The 27871-nt window shown below is 43.9% G+C and overlaps 1 protein-coding gene and 1 long non-coding RNA gene across 7 annotated transcripts in view; one reads left to right on the top strand and one right to left on the bottom strand.

Annotated features, from left to right (window-relative positions):
* HEPACAM (hepatic and glial cell adhesion molecule) overlaps window positions 1-27871 on the bottom strand; it is a 1886975-nt gene that overhangs the window by 1518663 nt on the left and 340441 nt on the right. The window lies entirely within an intron of this gene.
* On the top strand, window positions 12934-14734 carry LOC146861722 (uncharacterized). Of its 3 annotated transcripts, XR_014979302.1 has the most exons (5): window positions 12983-13112; window positions 13224-13332; window positions 13416-13523; window positions 13617-13721; window positions 13810-14734. It is a non-coding gene; the product is annotated as an uncharacterized LOC146861722 (long non-coding RNA). The 3 variants fall into 3 exon arrangements; XR_014979300.1 differs by lacking the exon at window positions 13617-13721 and having other exon boundaries at window positions 12934-13112; window positions 14260-14734; XR_014979301.1 differs by having other exon boundaries at window positions 12984-13112; window positions 13617-14734.

Genomic DNA, 27871 nt, shown 5'->3' with positions numbered 1-27871 from the left:
TGTCCTGACACTCCCCTAGGAGGATCCCCTGAATCTGTCCAACCCACTCCAGTGGGTAAAAACGGGCTTACCTGGCTGAAAGACTTTAGATTTTTACATGGACAAGATGCTACAAGAAGAAACCACTGACCTTCGACTGTCTGGACACTCTGGACTTCGACTGTGCCTGACTTCGTCTCCCTCTCGTCCAAAGCTTTGTCTGTGCCCTTACTCCACACAGGCTCCATGCAGGACCTGTGGTGCACTAAGGGCAACTGAATAATCTCCCTTGGAGTGAAGGAGTCACTCCCCTGCATTGGCAGGCACCTTGACACAACTGACCAGTATGCTGCTCCTGAGCTTCTGTGGACTCCAAAGATTTCTGCAACACAGGTTTTGGGTTTCTGAATGTCTCTGAGGTTTATCTGCCTTCTCAGCAAGTTAGAGGCCAGTTTCCTTTGTGGTTACTGCATATCCCGAACACCTGTGCACCGCATTCCTGAGCTTATGCATTGGACTCCATGTACTCCTAACCCTGAGCAGTATTTGCACCAAATAATTCTGGCCTCCTCACACTGAGTGCTCCGTGGGCTTGTACTTTGCAATCTTGTTCATGGTCTCCTTGCGACTCCTGGCCATTCGGCCTGTGTGTCCTCCTGAGGGTCATCTTGATCTCTGTTGGGCTTTCCTGGTTTCTCAAGATGTGCCCTGACTCTCCATTGCTTGGTGAGTCCCCTGGACCTTGCTGGTCTACACCGTAACCTTCTTGACCTTCCTGCGTGGGTTACATTGCCAAGGCTTATTGGTGCTCCAGCCGGACAGTTACCCCTCAGCACTTGACATCCATTGTTGGGCAGCTCACCTTTGGCTCCTGGTCATCATCCATGTCTCCTTGTCCTCGTGGCTGCAGAGTCAAGCATCCCTTCTTAGCACCTGAAGCACCTGACTTTAGTGGGCATTCGTCTACCTAGCTCCTGGGCACTCTGAAGTGACCCAGACTCTGTCCCCTCAGCTTTCAGGTTCCTTCCTTCCAGAATCCAGGCTTTGATTCCACTGGACCATTTTCACCTTCATGGCAGCAGTACTTCTTCACAGCCCTCCAATGAGAATGACGACGGTTTCCGACACCACTCCAGCCCTACGCACCCGTCTCCTCTGGGATAGGTAACTCAGGTACTACTGTTGTATTTCACTTTAGGTGTCCGTATATAGGTTTCCCTGATACATGTCCTTATATTGGCACAATTCGCATTGCCCTTATATAAGCATAAGATCCCAGTCCTTATTTAGGCATTAGCCATGGTATCCAAATACAGACATGGTCACCTACATCCGTCAAATCCAACGTCCCAACGAGTTCTTAGAAACCAGACCCTTAAGCTCTTGGGAGTTCCCCTAGCACGGGATTATTGATTTCTCCAAGAACTCATTTATTATGCATGAACCGCTATTCCTTAAGGGTTTATTCGTGACGTCTTCCTCTGCCCGACTTTACGTCAATACTAACATTCCAAGGCACCTACCGGGTATATATATATGCCATTCCTTGCCCAAGCAAGTAGGAGGAGACCTCGAATTTAGAGGAGCCCATGTCCTGGCCTGATGCACTGACAAGAGACGCTGTCATCCCTGCTCCCAGAGAATCCAGCTTCCAGTGTCCTGACTCCCTTCGCAGAGTGTTAGAGTTCGAGACCCGGAAAGAGATTCCCACCTCTCTCATTCTCAAGGTATCGAGCTGACTAGAACCTAGAGGGATTCTTGGCATATCAGACTTGGCATACTAAACTTAGCATACCGTACTATAGCATACATCACCTACTTCTTACCTTGTACTACACTTAGGTTAGGTACACTGGGGTAGAACTAGTTAGAGAAGCATCTCATGAGTACTTGCATTTTTAGCTTATGTTCTTCATGTATATGAATATATGTGTCATAGCTAAAAGATAATGCTAGTGCAGTAGTATTTTTTCCTACTGCTTATGCTGTACATAATATATCTTGCATACTGTCTTACGATGGTAACAGCTCATATCTCTTACACGAGAAACAAGACTGTTCAATAAATCCTTTTATTGAAACGCCCGTCTTTTCTTTCTGTGTAACTCTGAAGAAACTAAGCGTGCACGATTAGCTGGGTGAAACTGTTATCGGTTGTTTCCACGATTCTGAGAGTTTTCCGATTCTAAAGGGAAACAAAGTTGTCATGTTTGTGCGGTTGCCAGAAACTACTCCCTTCTTGTTTACAAGGAGTTTCTAGTGGCCTGTGAGTTAGCTGGTACAAATTAATTAAGTTTACTCGATAGGGGCATACTGACCTCAGTCCTATGCTAAATCTATAGGGTATATTATTCCACTGCGCAGAGCCTATTAGGGAAATAGGAACTACACTACATGGCGCCCAATGTTTGGTAAGGCACTAATTTAATGCTAGATACTGAGTAACTCAGTCATGCTTTTGTCAGAGATCCTTACTCACATACTCCATAAGACGTCTGGAGTGGGTAGGGTTACGTATCCGCCAAAGCTGAATAGGACTAAAATCCTATATATTAGCTGTTTGGTTTGTTCAACGTTGAAGGATACAGTGTTCCAAAAATATTGTGCACCTTATCTTTGTTCCCTTGAAACTTGTTCTACATTTTTCAAAAACAATGTCCCTGAACGGGGATGCTAACACTGAGAACAGTGTAGCTGCGGCTGACCCAGTCCTAACAGCTTTTAATTTTAGAGGTTTAAATGAAACCGATGAGGGTGTTATAAACATCCCTTCAAACTTAAGGAGAGCCATCACTCTAAAACTTATAAAAACACGGCCTAACACCAAGAGGTGGTAGAGCAGTTTTCATGATAGAGGCAAACGAATCCTTTCAGACAATGGTATTCTATTCATGGATTGTATTCCCTGAATCAAATCCAGTAACAAAAGTATTTCACTTCTTTAAAGAAGATGAACCACCTGAGGAATATATTCCTTTTGAGGATATTGAAATTCCACTCACATACCAGGAGCATCTATGTTTTAAAGGCGTCCTATAACATCACAAAAATATTACCAGGCTTGGTCCACTAGGTAGACCAGGAGCAACATGGCCGATTTTAGCAGGCTACACACCTCATCCTGACATCGAAGAAATGTCAGACGAGGAATTACTCCCCCAACTACAAGAGTTAATTAAAATGTACAGACAATTAGTCCAATAAGTCATTCGGACTTTCACAGTCCAACCACCAATAACCATTCCAAATCAAACCCCTCAACAAGGCTATACGCAAAAAAATTACTCCACAGACTTTACAAGCAGTCATGGGTAAAATGCCCACAAAACGTGAACAAATTCCATTCTGGAAAGCTCAAAAAATTACTCAAATCCAAGCAGTATTTCCAAATACTAGCCCTTACGAGAAACATAGAATCTTAACAATCTGTTTGCCAATGGGGTTCACACCACAACTGGAGGACTGCACCACTTGGGGCACAGTCTTTGCTGCCCTCTATACTAAAACAACATGGTGTTCCATCAATTGTAGTAATACCAGATGCCCTGAAACAAATTCAAAACGAATACGAGACAGAGCCTGCTCTGAATTTAGGTATGAAATTACTGAAAACTTCGACCAGGTCTCAACACTAATATTATCTAATATTAAAGGGGAGGCAGCATTAGTGGTGATCCGCCAACGCTTAAGGGAATTTGATGTGACAGAACATCAACATGAACTACCCAGAAAAATCTTATGCAGAATTAGGCAGAGACAGTTTGGGTGGAAAACCGTTATAGCCAAAACTGTCTGAAGGTCCTGAGAAGGAGTCTAATATTCAAAATCCTACATCTTCTAAAAAGAAGTGGGAAACTAATAAACAAAATCAAAAAGTGACACGTTCTTAATCCCGAGGTAGGTCTCATCAAAAGGAGCCCTCTGTAAGGAGGTATAACCTCAGGAATAAAGATGATTTAAAAGAGCCTAACAGGTATCAAGATACTGATACACGTTCCTCTCGTATTTTCAGAAAGAAGAGGACAGTAAGATCACAAAGAATAACGCGTGAAGTCTAAAGACGATCAACACGTTCAGAAAAATAAATCAAAACCTCAATTCACCAAAAATAAGGTAGCAGGTCTGAAGATCAGACATGCCGAGAATGCTGAGAACACAGCTCAAGAATGGATAATGGGCTCAAACAATGCTGGACAGTGCAGCAGAAGTAACAATAGCTCGCCAGAACCTGAAGGAACTTCTGGAGATAGTGGACTTGAATGAGTACATCACAGTAGAGACTGTAGACACCAGGGTTAGTAATCCACAAAAGTTATATGAAATAACACTCCGAATGTAAGGAGATATAAAAAGAAAAGTGAAAGCACTCTTTTGGGAGAAACTTTAAGGGGTTATGATATACTTCTAGCAGAACAGGACTGGCCACCAGAATTTGTTAGGGAGTGCCCACATGGCGAGGACATCATTATGCCAGCATTCTCCAACCATATTCCAATTCACCTAAAATATACTTATGCCAGGATATGGGCAGTAGCCCAGGCCCCAGCATTATACAAAAATCATGTAGGATGGGATGAGGACTCACCTCACCACAAAATACAGCTAAAAAAATCAACCTATTGCACAAAGGCAGTACCCAATAAAGCAAGAAGCTAAAAAACAGGTCAGGGAGATCTTAGATCAACTTGAATACCAAGGCGTGATTGAAACATGTAAGGAAAAAACAAGGGAGGTACCCTAAATTCAATGATGATAGATCGTAAACGTTTAACAAGTGCTAGTGCTCATTGAGGTACAAATATGAAAAAAACATGAAAAAAACATAACAGTTATTTAATATCGGAATGTCAACACAACAATTATTAAAAACCAAAAAAATTCATATATTGGCATTAACTATTTATTAAGCACAGTATCACATAAAAACATTTCATTAAAAAGTACATCAATGTAAGGATGGATCTGTCACATCAGGGGATCTCTGAAACTATATTAACATTAAAAGAGATGTACTGGTGGCCTGGAATGAATACACTGATTCACATCTTCATTGATGACTGCACAGACTGCAATAGACAGCGTAGTGCAGAACGCCATCAGACACCAGACTACGAAGTAGTCTGCCCAGTACAGACACCATTGTTAGACAGCATTAGACTATCTACACGCAGGTGTCCTTTATGACAAATGCATTCCCACAAACACTAAGTCAAGGTTCCTATGGATGTGGTCTCAGTGCTCGGCTGACGTTCGAGCTGTTTGTGAGTCTTTTTTGGCACATACGCAATTGGCACACTACATTCGGACCAGGGCCCTGCGTTTAGCTCTCGGGCTTACAAAGAAGCCATTGCCAGGTTGGGCGTAGCATTGCGGTACTCCTCTCCGTTTCATCCTGAGGGAAATTCTATTGTGGAAAGGAAAAACCGGGACATAAAGCAGTCTATAACAGCTAGAGTATTAGGTTCGGGTGATGGGTGGGTCAAACATCTTTATGGGGTCCAATGCTCATTAAATAATTTGCCAAGAAATTCTCTGGGGGGGTCACTCCATATGAGGTCCTATTGGGACAAGAATGTGGGTTCCTGTTCTCGAATGTAAAGGCACAGTGGTGGAAACTAAACCCTTTGATATCGAAGATCGCTTGGCTATTTTACAGGATCTAAATGAACTAAGAACGAAACCAAGCAACGTGTTCCTCAAGCCAACCATCACTGGGGGAAAACCAGCAGTCCCAGCAAGGCCTGACTGGTTCCCAAAAGTTGGGGATCTAGTCAGAGAGAAGATTGCGGACAAAAAGAAATGTGGACCTTCTTACAGACAACCAGTACCTGTCCTAGCCGTCCACGGAACAAGAACAGTACTTCTGTCGCCCCTTGCTGGAAAAAAGGAGAAAAGATTTGTGTCAATCGACCTCATCAAACCACACTATGTGGCCGATACTAAATAGTAGGCCTTGTGAACTCCAACCTAGTAGCAGACGCCCTCCTCTCGCTGCTATCCAAGAGGATCCGACTGAAAGACTCATAACCATCGAGAATTCAGCAGTAAGAGATGAAGGTCTAAGTAACAATACAATGGAACTCATCCCTCTTGAAACTCAAGTAACAGTTCGTCCAGATATACCTGTCTTCACCAACGTAACATGTGATCAACTGGTTCCAGCGATTTCAACAAATCTTGATGTAATTCCAACAATTGACCGAACTGCTTCTGGCTACTTCATTAAATGTGATACGTTTTCTGAGGATCCAAGTGAGCCTGAAACGACGCCAGCCTTCAAAATTTTCAAAAAACAAGTACAAGACTTTTTTAGTTTTCTGAAAGACACTTATCTGGTTTCACCATGGATTGAAGTATGGATTATTTCTGGAATATTTTTCTTTCTGCTTTAGCTAGCTTTGGTAATGACTCTTAGAGTGCTTTTGAATGGCAGATACATTCGTTTGGACACTGAAAGTAAAAATGTGAACTTACTTTTACAACCACATCAATCTTCCCATCGTGAAGCAAGAGACTTGTCAGCAGAGAACATCACAACCGTTCTTATAAACGATGGTACAGTTTGGGACAAAACCGATTTCGACTTATTCGGCCCGACAGAACTTTTGAAGATTCCACATTTATTTAAAAAATCATTAAGTGACTTTATTACCTCCAGTACCTATTCTGATGATTGGGACTTTGAGACTGTTAATAACATGATGTCTGATCTAGAAAGGTCTGCTGCGTTCTCTAACAATGAAAACTTAGAGGGTTCATCAGACTACGAACAGCTTTATTGTTACAACCACTATGGTCATCATTTCTTGCATAAATCTGCAACACATAGAAATGTGTTTATGTTTAACCAATGGGAACATTGTCCTACACCACCAAAGGGTAGTTCAAAAACTTTTGCAAATAAGTTTCCATATTTTTCAGGGTATAATACATCTGATCCAGAAACATTCTTCTATAGAAATGTAAACAAAACAGGACAGAAAAGTATGTTAACAAATACAAAACAGATTAATTCTGCAGCCTTTATTGCCCAACTGTCTAGACAAGGGTTTGACTTTTGGAAAGACACAATCAACACAAAATCTGTCTGGGGTTCTGAAGATTGGCAAGAGCAGGGGATAAAAGCTTTGTTTAGAGCCTGTATCATCCCTCAGCAAATAATGTTTTTGAATGACACTGTGCAACAAATGTCTTGCCTTGGATTAGCCAAGATCAAAGACATGAACACACCTTCTGTACCAACACCTGCAAGCAATAGCACTACACAGGGAGCGGTCACAGTAGACACAATATTACAAACCAACAGATCAGATCCTGATTTGGAAAAATGGTTGCTCTGGCCCACAGACACAAACATCTGTCAAGAAAAAGTCCTGAATGGAAGACAGGGCTTTACTATCCATAGGCCAGACCCACGTTATGTTAAACGACAGCATCCGGGGGTAGTAACAACATACAGTGTAGGAAAATTGTGCCTCGACTGGCTACAAAAATCTACACTCGAGGATGTGAAACAACACTTATCTTTACTTAAAGAAGACGCAGACCGTGGGAATTTCTTGCTAGGACCGAGAAAACCGTGTCAAAAACGTTTCATATATGCTGGCATTTATGCTACTTATAATGAAATATGGGAGGTTTCACAGGCAGAGGCTGCAGAAAGAATACGTGAGCTTGATCGTATTAACTTAGAGAAATCTCTCACTGTGGTCGACAATGGGTTAAGAACTTTGTCATCCAGAATATATTCACTGGACAACATTGTATCCTCTGCTACTGACATACTGGAACAAGATTTAGCCATGTTACAACAAGGCCAATCTCAGTTACGTTCTATTATGTTATTAGGCTGGACGCTGCAATCCTTGCATGCAGGCTATGTGCCTTGGCATTTTATCAACACGTCGTCTCTGTTTTCAGAATACAATCTCACGGATAAACAGATCAAATTGGCACGAAGGGGAGAAAAGTATACAGTGCTGAGCATTGAAAAACTGGAAAAATTACCATTTATGGTAGCAGAAAAACTAGCTACAGAATTGCTTATCCATGGGGAAAGAACTCTTCCTGTCACTACTTTTCATTTTCAGTATTGCCTCAAACAAATGCAAGCAGGCAAATATGAAAGGTTGGGTAAAGAAAACATTAAGACATTCTGGGTTTTACCTTACAAATGCAGATGTTGGAGTGGGGGTCGTGAAATGTTTCTAAGCGGTACACACTGTGAAAGTGCACTGAACAGATCTCTCATGTATCAGGACATTTCTTTATACGGGGCTTGCAATGGTTCTGTGGCAAACTTGTCCTGCCACCTGCAGGGTACACCAACTGCTGTGATTAATCCAATGTTTGTTCAACTTTCTAACAGGAGTTACCTCATGTTGAATGATCAAAGTTGCTGTGGCATGTTGCCAGGAATCCCATATCTGGTAATGGTTAGCTCCAGGGTTACTTGTTGTATGCAAGTATTGTTCCCCCAAATAGACACAGTCAGTGAGTCGCCTCTATGGCCTTCATTGAATGTTTTTTTATACGTTTTGATACTTTAAGCAGAATGAAAGCCATGCTTTTGCAACAGACCATGCCTTTGACCTCGGCCAAAGAAACATATGATCTACAAATTGCAAGGACTTCGGCTGAGATACAGGCTCTAATACGTACAAACTGCCCTATACATTTCGTAGAAATGATGGGACATATCTTAAACATGTCTGATACGAACGGGATTGTACATGTATTTAAGACCATATGTTCAGGACTGTTAACACCTTTTCAGGCAGTCCTCAGAATCATTCCAAACTTCGTGCTTTCGCTGTTTGGTGGTCTACCATTAGTTCTAGCGCTCATTGCAGGAATCCTGTTCCTATTCCTACTGCTACCCTATTGCAAGCCTATCCACCGGCGTCACTCCCAGCAACTTGGAGAAAGCGCTCCTAGAATGGAAGTGCCGTGAGCACATAGTGCAACTTTTGGGCATACCTCATCTACGGGAACTTAATACAACATGGTTTCTGTCATTTAGACCAATCTGGCAAGATTGCATCTTACCTGTTCTATGCTGCCTGCTTTGTGGTGCAGAATGATGCGTGCTAGATATATGTCTAACACTCCCATCAGTCATGCCAACGGATATCGATACTCTGCTGGACCCAATAACGGCCCATGCTCTGTGTTCTCCCCAGAGGCTGCCAATCCTAATGACGGCATTTGTTGAGATCTCACAGACGCTTCCTGCTGCTGCTGAGGTACGAGATGAATCAACAGGTACACAGGTAACAACGCACGCGAACATTGCTGCGGCATCCCATGCTGAATGCGTTGCTTCACATCTCTGTGCAGTTAACCTTCTAAACGATGTGTTCCAACTGTCACCGGCATCGGTAGACGATCTTTTGTCTACAAGAGTTGATGATTTCATGTTTTCTCCAGACCCATACGCTGACTTTGATTCGGCTCACAGTGTACCAGGGAAGCAATGAATTTGGCCTCCTTATTTTCATAACAGAACAGAACTTGGAACCCTTCCTAAAATTGATTTTTTTCTGAATTTAAAAATACACGGCAAATCAATCTGCTTACAGTAGAACTATTCATATAGAACAGACTTCTTTGAATACTTCCAGGGACACATTGTCACCTTATTTACCACAACTTCCTTTTAGTACCATGTTATGAAATGGCTTTGATTTTTTGAATATTTGTCAACCATTTCATCATATGTATATATTCCTATTCACTCCTATTGCATTTATGTCCGATATATGCTTAGAATGAAATACTGCTTTAAAATGTACCGTACCTTTGCATTACATGTTTAGCAACAGTTTTTTAAAACTTCTTTTAGTATGCTTTTACAAATGTTTTAGCAACATGTAGTACTCAATTTAATGTTTAGCATTTTATGTTTAGCATTTAGTATTATCGTTCATTCGAAAGTGAAGGGGGTGTTGTATTCTGCTTTAGGTGTCCGTATATAGGTTTTCCGGATACATGTCCTTATATAGGCACAATTCACATTGCTCTATAGGCATAAGATCCCAGTCCTTATTTAGGCATTAGCCATGCTATCCAAATACAGGCATGGCCACCTACATCCGTCCACCCCAACGTGACAATGAGTTCTTAGAAACTAGACCCTTAAGCTCTTGGGAGTTCCCCAAGCACAGGATTATTGATTTCTCCATGAACTCATTTATTATGCTTGAACCGCTATTCCTTAAGGGTTAATTCCTGATGTCTTCCTCTGCTTGACTTTACATCAATGCTAACATTTCAAGGCACCTACTGGGTATAAATATACCTTTCCTTGCCCAAGCAAGTAGGAGGAGTCCTCAACTTTAGAGGAGCCCGTGTCGCGGCCTGATGCACTGACAAGAGACGCTGTCATCCCTGCTCGCAGAGAATCCAGCTTCCAGTGTCCTGACTCCCTTCGCGGAGTGTTAGAGTTCGAGACTCGGAAAGAGATTCCCACCTCTCTCATTCTCAAGGTGACTAAAACCAAGAGGGACTCTTGGCATATCAGACTTGGCATACTAAACTTAGCATGCCATACTATAGCACACATCACCTACTTCTTACCTTGTACTACACTTAGGTTAGGTACACTGCGATAGAACTAGTTAGAGAAGCATCTCATGAGTACTCGCATTTTTAGCTTTTGTTATTTATGTATATGAATTTATGTGTCATAGCTAAAAGATAATGCTAGTGCAGTATTATTTTAATAAAGGTAGAGAGGAAGATTGGATTTGCGATAATGAACATAAGATCCTCTTTAACAATAACCCCATCATTCCCGCAATTTATGGGTTACCAAAAATACACAAAGATCTAGTCAATCCACCAATGAGACCCATTGAGAGTAGTTTGGGCTCACTTCTGGAGACATTCAGCAAATATTCTGACTACTTTCTAAGACCAATAGGTCAAAAACAAAAATCATATTTGAAAGATACTGCCCATACTATTTTGATCTTTGAGGGACAGGGTTTCGACAGGGTGACACAGTTCCTGGTCACCCTGGACATCAAAGCCCTGTATACAAATATTCCTCAGGACGATACAATAATGGTGATGTCGTCTATCTTAGATGAAGAGGACCTGAATGGTGGTAATCAGGAGTTTATTTTGAGCTGTATCAGGATGGTTTTGAAAAATAATATTTTTTTATTCACGGATGAATTATATAAACAAATCAAGGGGACCAGTATGGGGGCCACCTGTGCCCCAAGTCTGACCTGCCTTTACGTAAGTCATTTTGCACATCTACAACGAGATGGCACCGTACTATGAAAATGTCTCTCACTGGCACCGTTTCATAGATGATATTATTTTTATCTGGAATGGTGCCAGTGAGGAGTTGATGCTGTTTCTAGAGTGGCTAAACTTGGGTGATGAAAATTTGAGGTTTACAGCCAAGTTTAGTGATAATAGTGTGAATTTGAGGTTTACAGCCAAGTTTAGTGATACTAGTGTGGACTTTTTAGATATTAGATTGAAAGATACACAAGGCCAGCTAGAGGTTGAACTTTTTTCGAAACCTATAGATAAAAATACTCTTCTGGAATACGAAAGCAACCATCCCCGATCACAAAAGGATAATATTCCTTTTGGGGAATTTTTAAGGTTACGTCGTAATTGCACAACTCTTACCGACTTTTATCACCATTCTGAAGGCATGGAAAAGAAACTAAAAGATAGGGGCTATCCGAAAAGATTAATTGACCATTCTTTAAAACGCGCCAGGTTCTATGATAGGGACCATCTTTTAAATATCAATAAAGAGAAAAAGAACAAAACCGCAGAAAGAATTGTCTTTGTTAGTCAGTATTCAGGCTTAAGCAATAAAATAAAAAACATAATTAATCGTAACTGGAAGATCCTTAATAATGGATTTCCAACACCTCTGACTAAACCACTTTTTTCATTTAGGCGAAACAAAACCATAATAAATGTTTTGGTGAAAACATACAAAAAAAACTATGGAAATTTTCAAAACCACCTTACACAATCATAAAGCAATAGGGAATTACAAATGTGGTACTTGCTCTATTTGTCCAAATTGCATTGAAGCAAAGAATTTGAACTTTAACGGTAAAACTCTGATCGCAAGGACACTTAATAACTGTCGGAGTAAAAGTATAATATATCTGCTTGTCTGCCCATGTGGTCTTGGGTATGTGGGCGAGACCAGTAGGGAATTGCGTCTCAAACTTTTGGAACACAAGTCAGCGTTGAAAAATTGGAAAGAAAATGCACCTCTGACAGACCATTACTCCAAAAAGAATCATCAGTGTAATCAGTTCAACTGGTTTATACTGGAAAAAGTAAGTGTGAGTAGGAGAGGAGGTAACCTGGATGCAATCAGAAAGATCAGGGAACAATGGTACATGTGCCACTTAGATACCATAGATAAAGGCCTGAACACCCGGGAAGATTGGATGAAACTGGTGGCGAACCAGTAAACAGCCGAGTATTAGCCAAAAATGGTACTTACAGTAACACTGCCTTTGGTTAATACACGAAATAAGATTTTGATGATGATCGGGTGTGAGGTATTACTTTTAAATCCATTGTGAACATGTAATAGACAATCCTTTTTTTGTGAGACAGTTGGGACTAAAATTATGCAAATGTAGCTAGATTACCCTCAATTTAAACATCAAGTAAAAAATATAAAAATTATTTTCTAACAGCATGCGTAAATGCGAATGAACAAAACAGGTGCAAAAGCGACGATTTGTTATTTAATAAATGATCGCTTTTGTTTACATGCGTTCTAACAATACTGCATTGAGAGGACCTAAGTCGATTGGAGCGTTCATTTCCGGGGCACCCGTAGTAGAGCATAGGGTGAATCAACGGTTTAAATCGAGTGTTTCCAGTTTAATAGAGGCAGTGTGTGAAATCCCTGTTTGTGTTCACATCTGACCAACCGTAAAGTGAAAACACTTCCTAGGTTAAGGGAACAAGCGCGCGTGACGCAGCGCACAGGTGTTAGTAATTATCCAAGCTAAAAGATTGGCCAATTAGGAAACAGCATCAAGGGTATTTAACTTTGAAATGAGAGTATTTTTAGACTGGCGCTGGGAGAACGTGAGGACGATTCACGGCTACACAAAACCTTCCACACGGTATGGATGTAGAAATTCCTCATAGGGGGAAACCTCTGATCTGGGTCGAGATGTACTATTGATAACGAACGCTAACTAGCGGGGGTTTTCTGTTTTACTTATATTTCAAAGAAACTCTGCAAGAAGGAGGTGAAAGATATTCGACTTGAGGGAAACTACCATCTATATATATTAACAAGAAAGGGCAACACAACATTAAGAAATCCATTCCCTATGAGAGGTTAGGTTGTTTATTTATATAAATAATAACACCACACCAATTGAGGAAAATATGACTAATGATAGTCTTTTATTTATTTATAGATTTAGATTTCAAGACTCCAGATGAGTGGACGGCGGTTTTATTAAAAAAAACTTCGTGTCTCAAACTGAATAAAGAACAGGTGACACACAACATAGGACTTTGATCAGGTAAATAGGTTAAGGGAAGTTATGATTTATATGAACTGTCAGTATATTTAGATTAGAGAATAAATAGAATTAATATTAGTCATCTATCCCTAGATCTAAGTCGTGGGGAAGGGAAAAATAACTTTTTAACGTCGGACATTGAAGATGAAAACAGGACTGCCCAGCGACCAATGAATAAAACGAACGTTTTTTTTTTAGGTACAGATAGGGTAAAATGGAGTTATAATTTGATGTATGATTAAAATGCTCAGTAAGTAATGCTGATCTGTAATCAATTGTTCTATAGATTCCTCTAACTAAGGGACAAGGATATGCTTATTATAATAACAGAACCAAGGATACAATGAGATGAAATAAGGTGATTTATTCCCCCCTTCCTCACTTACGGCTATAATGGTGACTGACCCATTTAGTATGGGGTTAGGGCTTACTCCTTCGTAATTTCTTTCATCTTCTTGCTATGTGAGTAAGTCCCTGATATATAGTAGACACATATCATGATTAGCCCATTTGATAGAACAAAATAGGGCAAATGTGGAACGTTGTAGATAAAATGAAAAAGTGCAATGCTAAAGTAAATATTCTTTTTAATATGGTTAAATGATTGTGTGAACTGTATATCAAAGGGAATACTACAATGGAGGGATTTGTAACCGATGTATAACATAGAAAGGTCAATATGAGAACGATTGATTGCTTAACTATATGCGAACTAATATACTATATCTACCCACAGGATTGAAATGTAAACGGCAATCAATCAGTGCCTAAAATAAGAGAGACGTATATTTTGGTCTTGAGAAAGAAGGAATTTTAAATAGAACCATAGAAACGCGTCGACGCTGTACTTTGCACAATCCGAAGAACAGCTCATCCTATAGATATAAAATGAGTAGAGTGTATCGAGGACTAGCTAAGCAAGTGTTGAACCCGTATGTGTTAATTAATGACAAAATGTACTGTCTGTATTTGTCTCTCTGTTAACTGTTTGTTGGTGCATTCAATCTAGGTTAGGCAAATTTTCCTCTTTTCTGTTGATTTTACCATATTTTCTGCAAATATCGTCTTCAAATGAAATACGTTTACATTCAATGTATGTGAAATATATGTGTATATGGTACATGAATTTGCTATATGAGTATAGACAGCTATATGTCTATTTTTAACTGTGATGACTGCTTGATTTTTAATAAAATATTTTTAATATCTAATTTTTGAATGGTCCAATTTAGTATTGTGCAAGTTCTAAAACATGGGCTTTAGTCTTTGCTGGGATCTTAGAGACCCAGTCTTTAATTTAATTCTCCACCAAGGGAAGTTCATTTCTACTTGTCAGTAGTACCCTAATCCCCTGGTCTGGTACAAGGGGTCCCTCTCATTTCCTTTTTATATGAATTTATGTGTCATAGCTAAAAGATAATGCTAGCGCAGTATTATTTCTTCCTACTGCTTAAGCTGTACATAATATATCTTGCATACTGTCTTACAATTTTATTAGCTCATATCTCTTACACGAGAAACAAGACTGTTCAATAAATCCTTTTATTGAAACGCCCGTCTATTCTTTCTGTGTAACTCTGAAGAAACTAAGCATGTACGATTAGCGGAGTGAAACTGTTATCTGTTGATTCCACGATTCTGAGAGTGTTCCTATTCTAAAGGGAAACAAAGTTGTCATGTTTATGCGGTTGCCAGAAACTACTCCCTTCTTGTTTACAAGGAGTTTCTAGTGGCCTCTGAGTTAGCTGGTACAAATTAATTAAGTTTAATATACTCGATAGGGGCATACTGACCTCAGTCCTATGCCAAATCTATAGGGTATATTATTCCAATGTGCAGAGCCTATTAGCGAAATAGGAACTACACTACACTATGGTATTCATGGGTGGGGTGGCTCTCCAACCTCTTAAGTTCTAAAAGGTTTGTTCGAAGTCCTCCTAGAAGGGTCCTTAAACTTTAAAATTGCAACCATGACTTCCCCATAGAATTGCACGGAGCCCGCGGTCGTGTTATCACATTGCACTTGTCCTCCGTGGAGTCCCTATCGACTCACCTTGGGTGTTTCCTTGGGGGTCCCAGCGATTCTACGTGCTCTAGTCCTTGTCTTGACCCGAGTCGTGGTTGTTATACCACTATTTTAGTGTATGGTTTGGTCTCCCGCTAGAGCCCACTTTGTATTGTGCTACTTACAAATTTTCTATTAATCTTGTATTGTGTGCTTTGTGGTCTATCCTCATGTACAGGATACTAGAGAGTGTTATATTAATAAATACATATTTTTATATAACTACTGTGTGGTTCTCCTTTCATTTAGTCAATATAGGAGGTGATATTCTGGTAAAACAAGCTGCTTTACATTCCTTCAAGATTAATACGACAGTTCAAACGACACTTAATCATAAGTGAAGTTTGAACTGGTGCAAGGTGCCCACTTTAATCAGTGGACAGCATATACCAGGCCAACTTCTCACAACAGGTGCAGAAACAAACAAGAGAAGTCCATAAAGAAGCAACAAAGGTGCAGAAAGAGGCATGAGAAGTACAGAAAAGGTAAGAGAGGTGCTGAAAGAGGCCAGAGAGGTGTAGAAAAATGGAATAAGGGTGCAAAAAGAAGCAAGAGGGGTGCACAAAGAGACACGAGAGGTACAGAAAGAGAGAAGAAGGGTACAGAAAGAGGAATGCAGAAAGAAGCAAGAGAGGTGCAGAAAGAAACAACAGAACTGCAGAAACAAGCAACTGAGGTGCAGAAACAAGCAAAAGAAGTGTAGAAAGAGGCATGAGAGGTACAGAAAAAGGCAAGAGAGGTGTAGAAATAGGGTAAAGGGGTGCAGGAAGAGGGGTGCGGAAAGAGGCAAGACCCGGGCAAAAGAGTGGAGAGATCTACTGAAAGAGGAAAGAGGGCTGCAGAAAGAGGCAAGAGGTGTGCAGAAAGAAGCAAGAAATAAGCAAGAAAGGTACACAAAGAAGCAAGAGAAGTGCAAAAATAGGAAAGAGGGTGCAGTTAGTGTCAAGATGGGTGAAAGAAGAAGCAAGAGAGGTGTAAAAGAAGCAAGAGAAGTGCAGGAAAAACCAACAGAGGTGCAGAAATAGGCTTGAGGGGTGCAGACCATGGCAACAGAAGCGCTGAAAGAAGCCACAGACGTGTAAAAAAAGAGGTAAGATCTCTACAAAGAAAGGCAAAAGAGATGCAGAAAGAGGCGAAGAGGTGTAGAAAGAAGGGATGCAGAAAGATGAAAGATGGGTGCAGAAAGAACCAAGAAAGGATCAGAAAGAATCAAGAGAAGTACAGAAAAAAGCAACAGAGGTGGAGAAAGAGGCAATTAAAGTACACAAATATGCAAAGGAAGTGCACAAAGAGTCAAAAGAAGTGCAAACACTGGTAAGAGGAGTGGAGGAAAGACAAAAGAAGTGCACAAAGACGCAAGAGAGGTACAGGAAGAGACAAGAGAAGTGCAGAAACAGGCAAGAGAGGCAAACAAAGAGGCAAGAGAGGTACAGAAAGTGGGAAGAAGTGTGCAGAAAGTGGAAAGAGGGTTCAGAAAGAAACAAGAGAGGTACAGAAAGAAACAAGAGAACTTCAGAAAGAAGCAACTGAGGTACACAAAGAGGCAAGAAAGGAACAGAAATAGGGAAGAGGGGTGCAGTTAGAGGCAAGGCGGACACAGAAAAAGGGAAGAGAGATGCAGAAAGAGGGAGGAGGGGTGTAGAAATAGGCAAGAGGTGTACAGAAAGAAGCAAGAGAGGTGCAGAAGGAAACAAGAGAATAGCAAAAAGAAGCAACAGATGTGCAGACGAAGGCAAGAGAAGTGCAGAAAGAGTCAAGAGAAGTGCAAAAAGAGGGAAGAGGGGTACAGAAAGAGGCAAGAGGGGTGCAGAAAAAGGGGAGAGAGGAACAGAAAGAGGGAAGAGGGCTGCAGAAAAAGGCAAGAGGTCTGCAGAAAAAAACAAGAAAAAAAGCCAGAAAGAAGCAAGAGACATGCAGAAAGAGCAACAGAGGGGCAGAAAGAGGTAGGAGAACTGCATAAAAAAACAACAGAGGAGTAGTAAGAAGCAAGTGAAGTATAGAAAGAGGCAAGATGGTTGCAGAAAGAAGCAACAGAGGTGCAGAAAGAGGTGTGAGAAGTTTAGAAAGAGGCAAGAGAGCTGTAGAAAGAGGAAAGAGGGATTCAGAAAGAGGTAAGATGGGTGCACAAACAAGATACAGAGGTACACAAAGAAGCAAGAATATTGCAGAAAGAAGCAACAGAGGTTCAGAAAGATGTAAGAGGGGTACATAAAGAGATAAGAGAAATGCAGAAATAAGCAACAGGGGTGCAGAAAGAATCAAGAAAAGTGCAGAAAGAGGTAAGATGGGTGCAGACAGAAGCAAGAGAAGTACAGAAAGAAGAAGCAAAAGTACAGAAAGAAGCAACAGAGGTACAAAAAGAAGCAACAGAAGTGCAGATAGAGGCAAGGGAGGTGCACAACGAGAAAAGAGAGGTGCAGAAAAGGGGAAAACTGGTGCAGAAAGAGGCAAGAGAGTTGTAGAAAGAAGCAAGAGTAGTGCAGAAAGAAGAAAGAGACGTGCAGAAAGAAGAAACAGAAGTGAGAAAGAGGCATGAGAAATGGAGATAGAGGCAAAAGAAGTGCAGAAAGAAGCAACAGTGGTGCAGGAAGTAGCAAGACAAGTGCAGAAAGAGGCAAGACAGATGCAAAAAGAGGCAAGAGAGGTACAGTAAAAAGGGAAGAAAGGTGCAGAAAGAGGCAAGAGGGATGCAAAAAGAAGGAATAGGGATGAACAAAGAAGCAAGGAAAGTGCAGAAAGAACCAACAGAGGTACAGAAAGAGGTAGGATGGGTGCAGAAAGAGAGAAGAGAAGTGTAGGAAAGGAGCCACAGAAGTGCATAAAGATCTAAGAAAACTGCAGAAAGAGTCAAGAGAGTAGTAGAACCTGGCAATAGAGGTGCAGAAAGATAGAAGAATGGTGCTGAAAGAGGCAAGATGGGTGCAAAAAGAAGCTAGATAGGACCAGAAAGAAAGAAGTGAAGTTCATAAAGAATCAACAGTGGTGCAGAAAGAGTTAAGAAACGTGGTGAAATAGGTAAGAGAGATGCAGAAAGAAGCAACAGACATGCAGAGAGATGCAAGAGAAGTGCAGAAAGGATCAAGAGCAGTGTGGAAAGAGTCAAGAGAGTTGCAAAAACAGGTAAGAGGGGTGCAGAAGAAGGCAAGAGGGGTGCTGAAAGAAGTAAGAGAGGTGCACAAGGAAGCAAGAGAAATGCAGAGATTAGCAACATTAGTGCAGAAGGTGGTGTGAGAAGTGCAGAAAGAGGAAAGAGAGGTGGAGAAAGAGGCAAGAGACATGCAGAAAAGAGAAGAGAAGTGCTGAAAGAGGCATGACGGTGTAGGAAAGTAGGATCTGCTTTTCATGGTTACCCCCACTTTTTGCTTGATATTGCACTATTTTTGACTAGTCTAACTGGGATCCTGCTAATCAAGAGTCCTGTCTATCTGCTTTCTCCTTTAAATTGTTACACATGTACTTTGGTACACTCCAGATTGGATACTCGGGTACCCATATAAGTCCCTAGTATATGGTACCCATGTACCCAGGGCATAGGTTCCCTTAGAGGCCTCCCATGGGCTGAAGCATATATTATGCTACCCGTGAGAGGCCATGCAAAATGGAACTACAGGTCTGCCACTGCAACCTATGTAAGATGGTGCTTCCATCACTTACTTTAGCTATAGGTTTCCTATATATATAGTTCACTACACTTAGCAGGCCTTATCAATCCTGAAGGCAGGGTGCTGGGTTTTTAGTGAGAGAGTGCCCTGCATGAGCAGAGCCTCTCAGCAGCCTTCAGAGACCAAACTCCCAGGTTGTCTGTGACTCAGCCAGACATATTGGTAGAGGTGCATTATAACCTCGTGGTAAATGCTATCTCAAAAATGGCTGCATAGACACATATTGTGTTTGGTATCAAACATATTGGAATCATACCTCCACACCGGTGAGCTTCATGTGGTCAGTGATCTATCCGGCGCTAGCCTTCTCGACCCGGTCAGCCTCCCAGACAGGATTTAGTGTATTGGGGCTGAGTGGATGCGCTATGAGAGTGCCTGAAAGGCTACTTGTGGGGCATGCTTGGTATCCCTGTGCATAGTCCAGCTCAAACCAGTTCTGGGAGCCATTGGCTTCTGCTCTCTGTCACAAAACTGGTCAAAGGACATGGGTGTAACCACCCCTCTGTCCTGACCCTCCCCTAGGAGAGTCCCCTGAATCACCTGTCCAACCCCCTCCAGGGGGCACAAAAGGGTTAACCTGGCTGTACGACTTTAGATTTTTACATGGACAAGATTCTATTAGAAGAAACCACTGACCTTCGACCTTCTGGACCCTCTGCACTTCGCCGGTTTTCGATTGTGCCCAACTTCATCTCCCTCTCCGTCCAAAGCTTTGTCTCTGCCCTTGCTCAACAAAGGCTCCATGCAGGACCTGTGGTGCACTAAGGACAACTTAAGAATCTCTCTTTGAGTGAAGGAGTCACTCCCCTGCATTCGCTGGCACCTTAACACAACTGATGGGTCTGCTGCTTCCGAGCTCCTGTGGACTTCAAAGATTTCTGCAACACAGGTTTTGGGTTTCTGAAGGTCTCAGAGGTTTATCTGCCCTCTCAGCAAGGCTGAGGGCAGTATCCCTCATGGGGACTGCATATCCCGAACACCTGTGCACCACATCCATTTGCAGTTCCATATGCTTGTTGGCAATTCCTGAGCTTGTGCATTGGACTCCTTGTAGTCCTGAGCCTGAGCAGTGTCTGCACCAAAGAAATCGAGCCTGCTCGCACTGAGTGCTCCGTGGGCTTATACTTTGCAATCTTGCTCAAGGTCCCCTTGTGACTCCTGGTCATTCGGCCTGTGGGTCTTTCTGAGGGTCAACTTGATCTCTGTGAGGATTTCCTGGTTTCTCCAGATGTGCCCTGACTCTCCACTTCTTGTTGAGTCCCCTGGACCTTGCTGGTCTACACCGTAACCTGCTTGACCTTCCTGCGTGGGTTGCATTGCCAAGGCTTATTGGTGCTCCAGCCGGGCACCAACCCCTCAGCACTCAACATCCTTTGTGGGACAGCTCACCTCTGGCTCCAGGTCATTGTCGACATCTCCTGGTCCTCGTGGCTGCAGAGACAAGCATCACTTCTTCGCTCCTGAAGCACCCGACATCAGAGGGAATTCGTCTACCGTGCCCCTGGTCATTTTAAAGTGAACCAGACTCTGTCTGCCCTGCTTTCAGGTTTCTTCCTTCCAGATTCAAGGCTTGGATACCACCAGACCCTTTTTGTAGGAGAGTAGGATCTGCTTCACATGTTTACCCCCACCTTTTGCTGGTGTTTCACTGTTTTTCGACTTTAGTCTGGCTGGGACCCTGCTATTCAGGGCCCCAGCCTCGCTGTTTCCTCTCTAAAATGATTCCATGTACTTTAAGTACATTACAGATTGGATCTGAGGTGCCCTTATGAGTCCGTAGTATATGGTATACTATGTACCCAGGGCATAGGGACCCCAGAGGCTTACCAGGGGCTGAAGCATGTATTATGCAACCCCTGGAAAGCCACCCAAAATGACACCACAGGTCTGCTACTGCAGCCTGGGTAAGGTGGTGGTGCATGCACCCTTTACTGTGATATAGGTCACCTATATCACTACATATATACACCCATATAAACCTATATGTCATTCCTATGGCAGGCCTTATCAATTCTGAGTGCTTGGTTCTTATGTGAGAAGGTGCCCCTGCATGAACAGAGCCCCTCTGCAGCGTTCAGAGACCCTTCTCTGATGCTGTTTGTAGTGCAGCCTGACCATATACTCTTAAGTGCATTATAACCAAACGGTAAATGCTAACTTTGGACTGGCTGCACGGAAACATGTCGTGTTTGGTGTGAAACACCTTGGAATCATACCCCCACACCAGTAACTGGTGTGGGAGTATGATGCCACCCTTCTAGAGGGAGAGACATGACAGCACTGGTATACCCGGTAGAAACTTAATAGTGCCCTGGCATCACAAAATGGTTGCTGCAGCCACAGACACAAGTCTGGCCTCCTACTGCTGACCAAAACTCCGGCAGGGGAGGCCTGAACAATAGGTTTCCTGTCACAGGGAGGTGTAACCACCTCCCAGACAGGCTGATGTGTATTGGGGCTGGGTGGGAGCACTCTCTGAGTGCTTTGAAGTCCTGCACTGGGGGCACATTTGGTGTCCCTGTGCATAGTCCAGCTCAAACTGGTTCAGGGGCTACCAGCCGCTGCTCTGATGTGAAACTGGACAAAGGAAATGGGTGTAGCCACCCCTCTTTCCAAACCCTCCCATAGGTGGGTCCCCAGAGCTAATCCAACCCCTTCCTTAGGTATAAGTAAGGAACCTCTGTAACCAGAACTTTAGATTACCCTGGACGAAACTCTGAAGCTGAATCCTGGATCTTCGATGCTCTACTCAAGACTAGAGGACTGAAGAAATCTCCCTTGGGGTCAAGGAGTTACTCCCCTGCTTGGCAGGCAACAATGAAGCAATTTGCCAGTCTGCATTTCAGAAGCTCCTGCCGGACTCCGAAGTATTTGCAGCCCATGACATCTTAGAGGCCAACCCGAGTCCCCAGCAAAGCTGAGACCCGCAGCCCTCGTGAGTAGCGTGGAACCAGAACTCATGGTCACTGTGCATTTCTGCAAGTACATTAACTTCTCGACGTCTCTTGAAGTGGGGCTTGGACTGACTTGTAGCCCTCACCTCGAGCACTGAATCCACCGAAGATTGTCGGCCTGGTCATTCTGAGTGACCCGTGGGCCACCATTTTGTGTTTCATCTCGAGGTCCCTTCACGATCCATGGTCCGTTCACTGGCGGGTCCCTGAGGGGGTAACTTTGAATTTCCTTGGGCTTCCCTGGTTGCTCCAGACTCCCTGCCAAGTGGTGAGTCCCACAGACCTTGCTGGTCTACACCGAAGCATCTTTCTCGTTTCTGCGTGGGTTCCTGTTGCCAAGGCTTGTTGTGTCCAATCAAGGCACCGACGCTGCAGCACTCAACATCCTTCATGGGACAGCTCAAATCCAGCTCCTGGTTATCCTTGATGCCTCCTGGACCTCGTGGCTGAAGAGTCAAGCTTCATCTCTTTCACCTGAAATCACCCGGCATCGGTGGCCATCTGTCCATCGACTTCCTGGTCACTGGCTAGTGAACCAGACTCTTTCCCCTCTGCTTTCAGGTTCTTCTCAACTTTAATCCAGGCTTGGATCTCTTCGGACACTTCGCATCTTCACGGCAGCAGCACTTCTTCGCCAGCTCCCATTGAAATCGACGACGCGACCCAACACCAGAAGATACCTATGCACCCGGCTTCCCTGGGAGAGTTAACACAAGTACTCCGGTGCTCACGTGGGTGCTAGCCCTATAACTTCCTAAGTCCAAAAGGGTTTTGAGATCACCCTTGGCCTGGGCTTCAACCGGGCGCCACCCATGCGCGTCCTGCACTGCATTGGTGCAGCGCGGCTTTTGAATCTCCGCCTGTCACAGTGTGAGCGTCACCCAGCGCCCGATGGACAGGAGCCAGTGGGGATTGTACTTCTTTCATTGGCTGTTCACCTCATGGCATGGTGTGAAGATGCTGGATATGGGCCATTCCCCTCACGGCTCCGTGACAAAATGCTGAGTGTCTGCCGTTCCCCTCACGGCAACGGAAAACCATGATTAGCGCGTCCTGCTCTGCGTTGGTCCGGTGTGGCTTTTGAAGCTCCGCCTGTCACAGTGTGAGCGTCACCCAGCGCCCACTGGACAGGGGCCGGTGGGGGTTGTAGTTCTTTCATTGGCTGTTCCCCTCACGGCTCCATGACAAAATGCTGAGTGTTGGCCGTTCCCCTCACGGTACCGGAAAACAATGATTAGCGTGTCCCCAGGGATGGGAGTTACCTCTCAAACCCCCTAAACAGGACATAGTGGACTATGTACTTGGTCTCCACTCCAGGATGGCTGAGTATATGAAAGAGGCAACCAAAAACCTTGAGCCTAGCCAGGAATTACAAAAAACCTGGCATGAGCGAAAGGCTGCACTGACTGTCTACCAGACAGAAAGTGTGGGTGTTGGAGCCTGTGGCCCCAGCAGCCCTCCAGGACAAATGGAGTGGCCCCCATACAATTGCTGAACAGAAAGGGGAGGTCACCAACTTGGTAGACCTTGGAACCGATAGGAGTCCCCATAGGGTACATCATGTCAACAGACTAAAACCATATGTTGACAGGGCAGACATGGGCTTGCTCATGGCTACTGATGAAGGACAGAGGAAGAGAGTGACCCACTCCCTGACCTACTTTCTCAGAACCCTGATGATGGGTCAGTAGATGGTGTAGCCTTGGCAGGCATCCTCACTGCCCAGCAGCAAACTGACTGCAGAAAACTTCTCAGCCAGTTCAGAAATATGTTTTCTCTGACTCCAGGTCAGACCGCCTGGTGCACTCATGAAGTGGACACTGAGGACAGTCTGCCTATGAAGAATAAGATCTACAGGCAACATGACCATGTTGGGGACTTTATAAGGACAGAAGTCCAAAAGATGTTGGATTTGGGAGTGATTGAAGCCTCAGTTAGCCCTTGGGCTAGACAAGTAGTCCTCGCACCTAACCCTCACACCACAGATGGCAAGAGAGAAATGAGGTTTTGTGTAGTCTACAGGGGTCTCAATGCAGTCACTAGGACTGAGGCCCATCACATCCCCAGGGCAGATGAGCTAATTGATACTTTGGCCTCAGCCAAGTTTCTAAGCACATTTGACCTGACAGCTGGCTACTGGCAGATCACACTAGCTGATGATGCAAAGCCAAAGACACAATTTTCTACCCCTAGTGGGCATTATCAATTTGTGGTATTGCCCTTTGGTTTGAAGAATGCAGCTGCCACTTTCCAAAGGTTGGTGAATCAAGTCCTTATAGGCCTGGCCGACTATGGTGCAGCATATCTAGATGATATTGCTGTCTTTAGCTCCACCTGGGAGGATCACCTGGTCCACCTGAGGAATGTTTTGAAGGCCCTGCAAAAAGCAGGCCTAACTATCAAGGCTACTAAGTGCCAGATAGGGCAGAGTCAGGTTGTGTACCTGGGCCACCTTGTAGGTGGAGGCCAGGTTCAACCATTAAAGAGCAAAATCCAGACCATAATGGACTGGGTTGCTCCCACTACCCAGACTCAGGTGAGAGCCTTTTTAGGCCTGACTGGGTACTACAGAAAATTTGTCAAGGGGTATGGATCAATAGTGACACCCCTGAATGACTTAACCTCGAAGAAAATGCCCAAAACGTTTCAGTGGACAGTTAGCTGTCAAAAGGCATTTGATGACCTGAAGCAGGCCATGTGCACTGCTCCGATTCTGCAAAGTCCTGATTACTCCAAGAAGTTCATTGTGAAAACAGATGCATCTGAGTTGGGGGTAAGGGCTGTACTGTCACAGTTTAATAATGAAGGCCAGGATCAACCAGTAGCTTTTAAAAGCAGAAGGTTGATCCCCAGAGAGAAACGTTGATCAGCCATTGAAAGGGAGGCCTTTGCTGTGGTTTGGGCTCTGAAGAAGATCAGGCCATACTTGTTTGGTACTCACTTCATTGTTCAGACAGGCCATAAGCCCCTCTTATGGCTAAACTAGATAAAGGATGAAAAACCCAAACTGCTCAGGTGGTCCATTTCCCTACAGGGGATGGACTATACAGTGGAACATAGACCTGTGAGTAACCCTGCCAATGCAGATGGACTCTCCATATATTTCCACTTTGAACATGAAGACTCAACTGTCAAGGTTAGTTTAATGTCCCTGCGTTTGAGGGGTTGTGTAGGAGAGTAGAATCTGCTTCACATGGTTACCCCCACTTTTTTGCTAGTGTTTCACTGTTTTCTGACTTTAGTCTGCCTGGGACCCTGCTATTCAGGGCCCAGCCTAGCTGCTTCCTCTCTAAATTGATTGCATGTACTTTAGGTACACTCCAGATTGGACTCTGGGGTACCCTTGTGAGTCCCCAGTATATGGTATACTATGTACCCAGGGCATAGGTACCCCAGAGGGCTACCAGGGGCTGAAGCATGTATTGTGCTACCCCTGGAAAGCCCTTCAAAATGACACCACAGCCTGGGTAAGGTGGTGCATGCACCCCTTACTGAGGTATAGGTTCACTATACCTCACCTAACACTGCACATCGAAACCTATTAGTCACCCCTATGGCAGGCCTTATCAATCCTGAAGGCAGGGTGCTTGGTTATATGAGAGAGGGTGCCCAAGCATGAGCTGAGCCCCTCTGCAGCCTTCGGAATCTCTTCTCCGGGGTTGTCAGTAGTGCAGTCTGACCATATACTCTTAAGTGCATTATATCTTAAATGGTTAATGCTAACTTTGGACTGGCTGCAAGGAAATATGTTGTGTTTGGTGTCAAATGCCTCAGACTCATACCTCCACATCAATTCCTGATGTGACAATATGACCCCAGCCTTCTAGAGGGAGAGACATAGCAGTACAGGTATACCTGGTAGAAAGTTAACAGAGCCCTGGCATCACAAAATGGATGCTGCAGCCACAGACACGGGTCTGGCCTCCTGCTGCTGACCGAAACTCCATCAGAGGAGGCCTGGACAATAGGTTTCCTGTCACAGGGTGGTGTAACCACCTCCCAGACAGGATGATGTGTATTGGGGCTGGGTGGGAGCACTCTCAGAGTGCTTTGAAGTCCTGCACTGGGGCACATTTGGTGTTCTTGTGCATAGTCCAGCTCAAACCGGTTCAGGGGCTTCCAGCCCCTGCTCTGGCACGAAACTCGACAAAGGAAATGGGTGTAGTCACCCCTCTTTCCAAACCCTCACATAGGTGGGTCCCCAGAGCTAGTCCAACCCCTTCCTTAGGTATAAGTAAGGAACCTCTGTAACCAGAACTTTAGCTATCCCTGGATGAAACTCTGAAGCTGAATCCTGGAACTTCGATGCTCTACTCAAGACTAGAGGACTGAAGAAATCGCCCTTGGGGTGAAGAAGTGACTTCCCTGCTTCGCAGGCACCAATGAAGCATTTTGCCGGTCTGCATCTCCGAAGCTCCTGCCGGACTCCGAAGTATCTGCAGCCCCGGAAGAAGATTTCCAGACATCTCAGAGGCCGACCCATGTCCCGAGCAAAACTGAGACCTGCAGCCCTTGTGAGTAGCGTGGAACTCCTGTTCACCGTGCACTTTTGCAAGTGCATTATCTTATCGACCTCCCTTGAAGTTATGCATGGGGTTACTTGTAGCCCCTACCTTGAGCAGGGAATCCACGGAAAATTGTCAGCCTAGTCACCCCGAGTGACCCGTGGGCCGCCATTTTGTGTTTCCTCTTGAGGCTCCTTCGCGATCCCTGGTCTGTCGACTGGTGGGTCCCTGTGAAGGCAACTTTGATTTCCCTTGGGCTTCCCTGCTTGTTTCTGACATGCCATGACTCCCAACCAAGTGGTGAGTCCCGCAGACCTTGCAGGTCAGCACCGAAGCATCTTTCTCCTTTCTGTGTGGGTTGCTGTTGCCAAGGCTTGTTGTGTCCAATCCGGGCACCAATGCAGCAGCACTTGACATCCTTTTTGGGACAGCTTGAATCCAGCTCCTTGTCATCCTCAACACCTCCTAGTCCTCGTGGCTTAAGAGTCAAGCTTCACCTTCACCTGAAATCACCCGACTTTGGTGGGCATTCGCCTATCGTCCTCCTGGTGACTGGCAAGTGACCTAGACTCTGCCCCCTCTGCTTTCAGGTTCTTCTCGACTTTGATCCAGGCTTGGATCTCTTCGGACACTTTGCATCTTCCCGGCAGAAGCACTTCTTTGCCAGCTCCCACTGAAATCGATGACGCGAACCAACACCATTTGACACCTATACAACCGGCTTCCCTAGGTGAGGTAACACGAGTACTCCGGTGCTCCCGTGGGTTTTGACCCTAGAAATTCTTAAGTCCCAAAGGGTTTGGTCCTGACTCATTTCTATGTGTCCCTAATCTTTAAAAATCTAACTGCGACCTTCCCCATAGAAGCTAACGGGAGCTCGTGGCTATGTTCTCACACTGCACAAAGCCCACGTGGGTCCCCTGTGTCACAACCTTGGGTGGTTCCTTGGGATACCAGCGAATCTGCAGGCTCTAGGCCTTGTGTCTAGCTAAGTCGTGTTTCTTATATCACTACTTTAGTATATGGTTTGGCTCGCCCCTAGGGCCTGACGTGTATTTGTGCTATTTTACTGTAATATTTGAAGTGTAACTTATGTGTTTTGACGTCTAGCCTCATAAAGAGACTAGGAGGGTGTGTTTAGAAATAAATACATATATTTTAT

This window comes from Triturus cristatus, chromosome 3_1 (genome assembly GCF_964204655.1).
Source record: "Triturus cristatus chromosome 3_1, aTriCri1.1, whole genome shotgun sequence".
Lineage (NCBI taxonomy): Eukaryota > Metazoa > Chordata > Amphibia > Caudata > Salamandridae > Triturus > Triturus cristatus.
The sequence above is the reverse complement of the archived record's forward strand: the minus strand, read 5'-3'. Positions and strand labels throughout refer to the sequence as shown.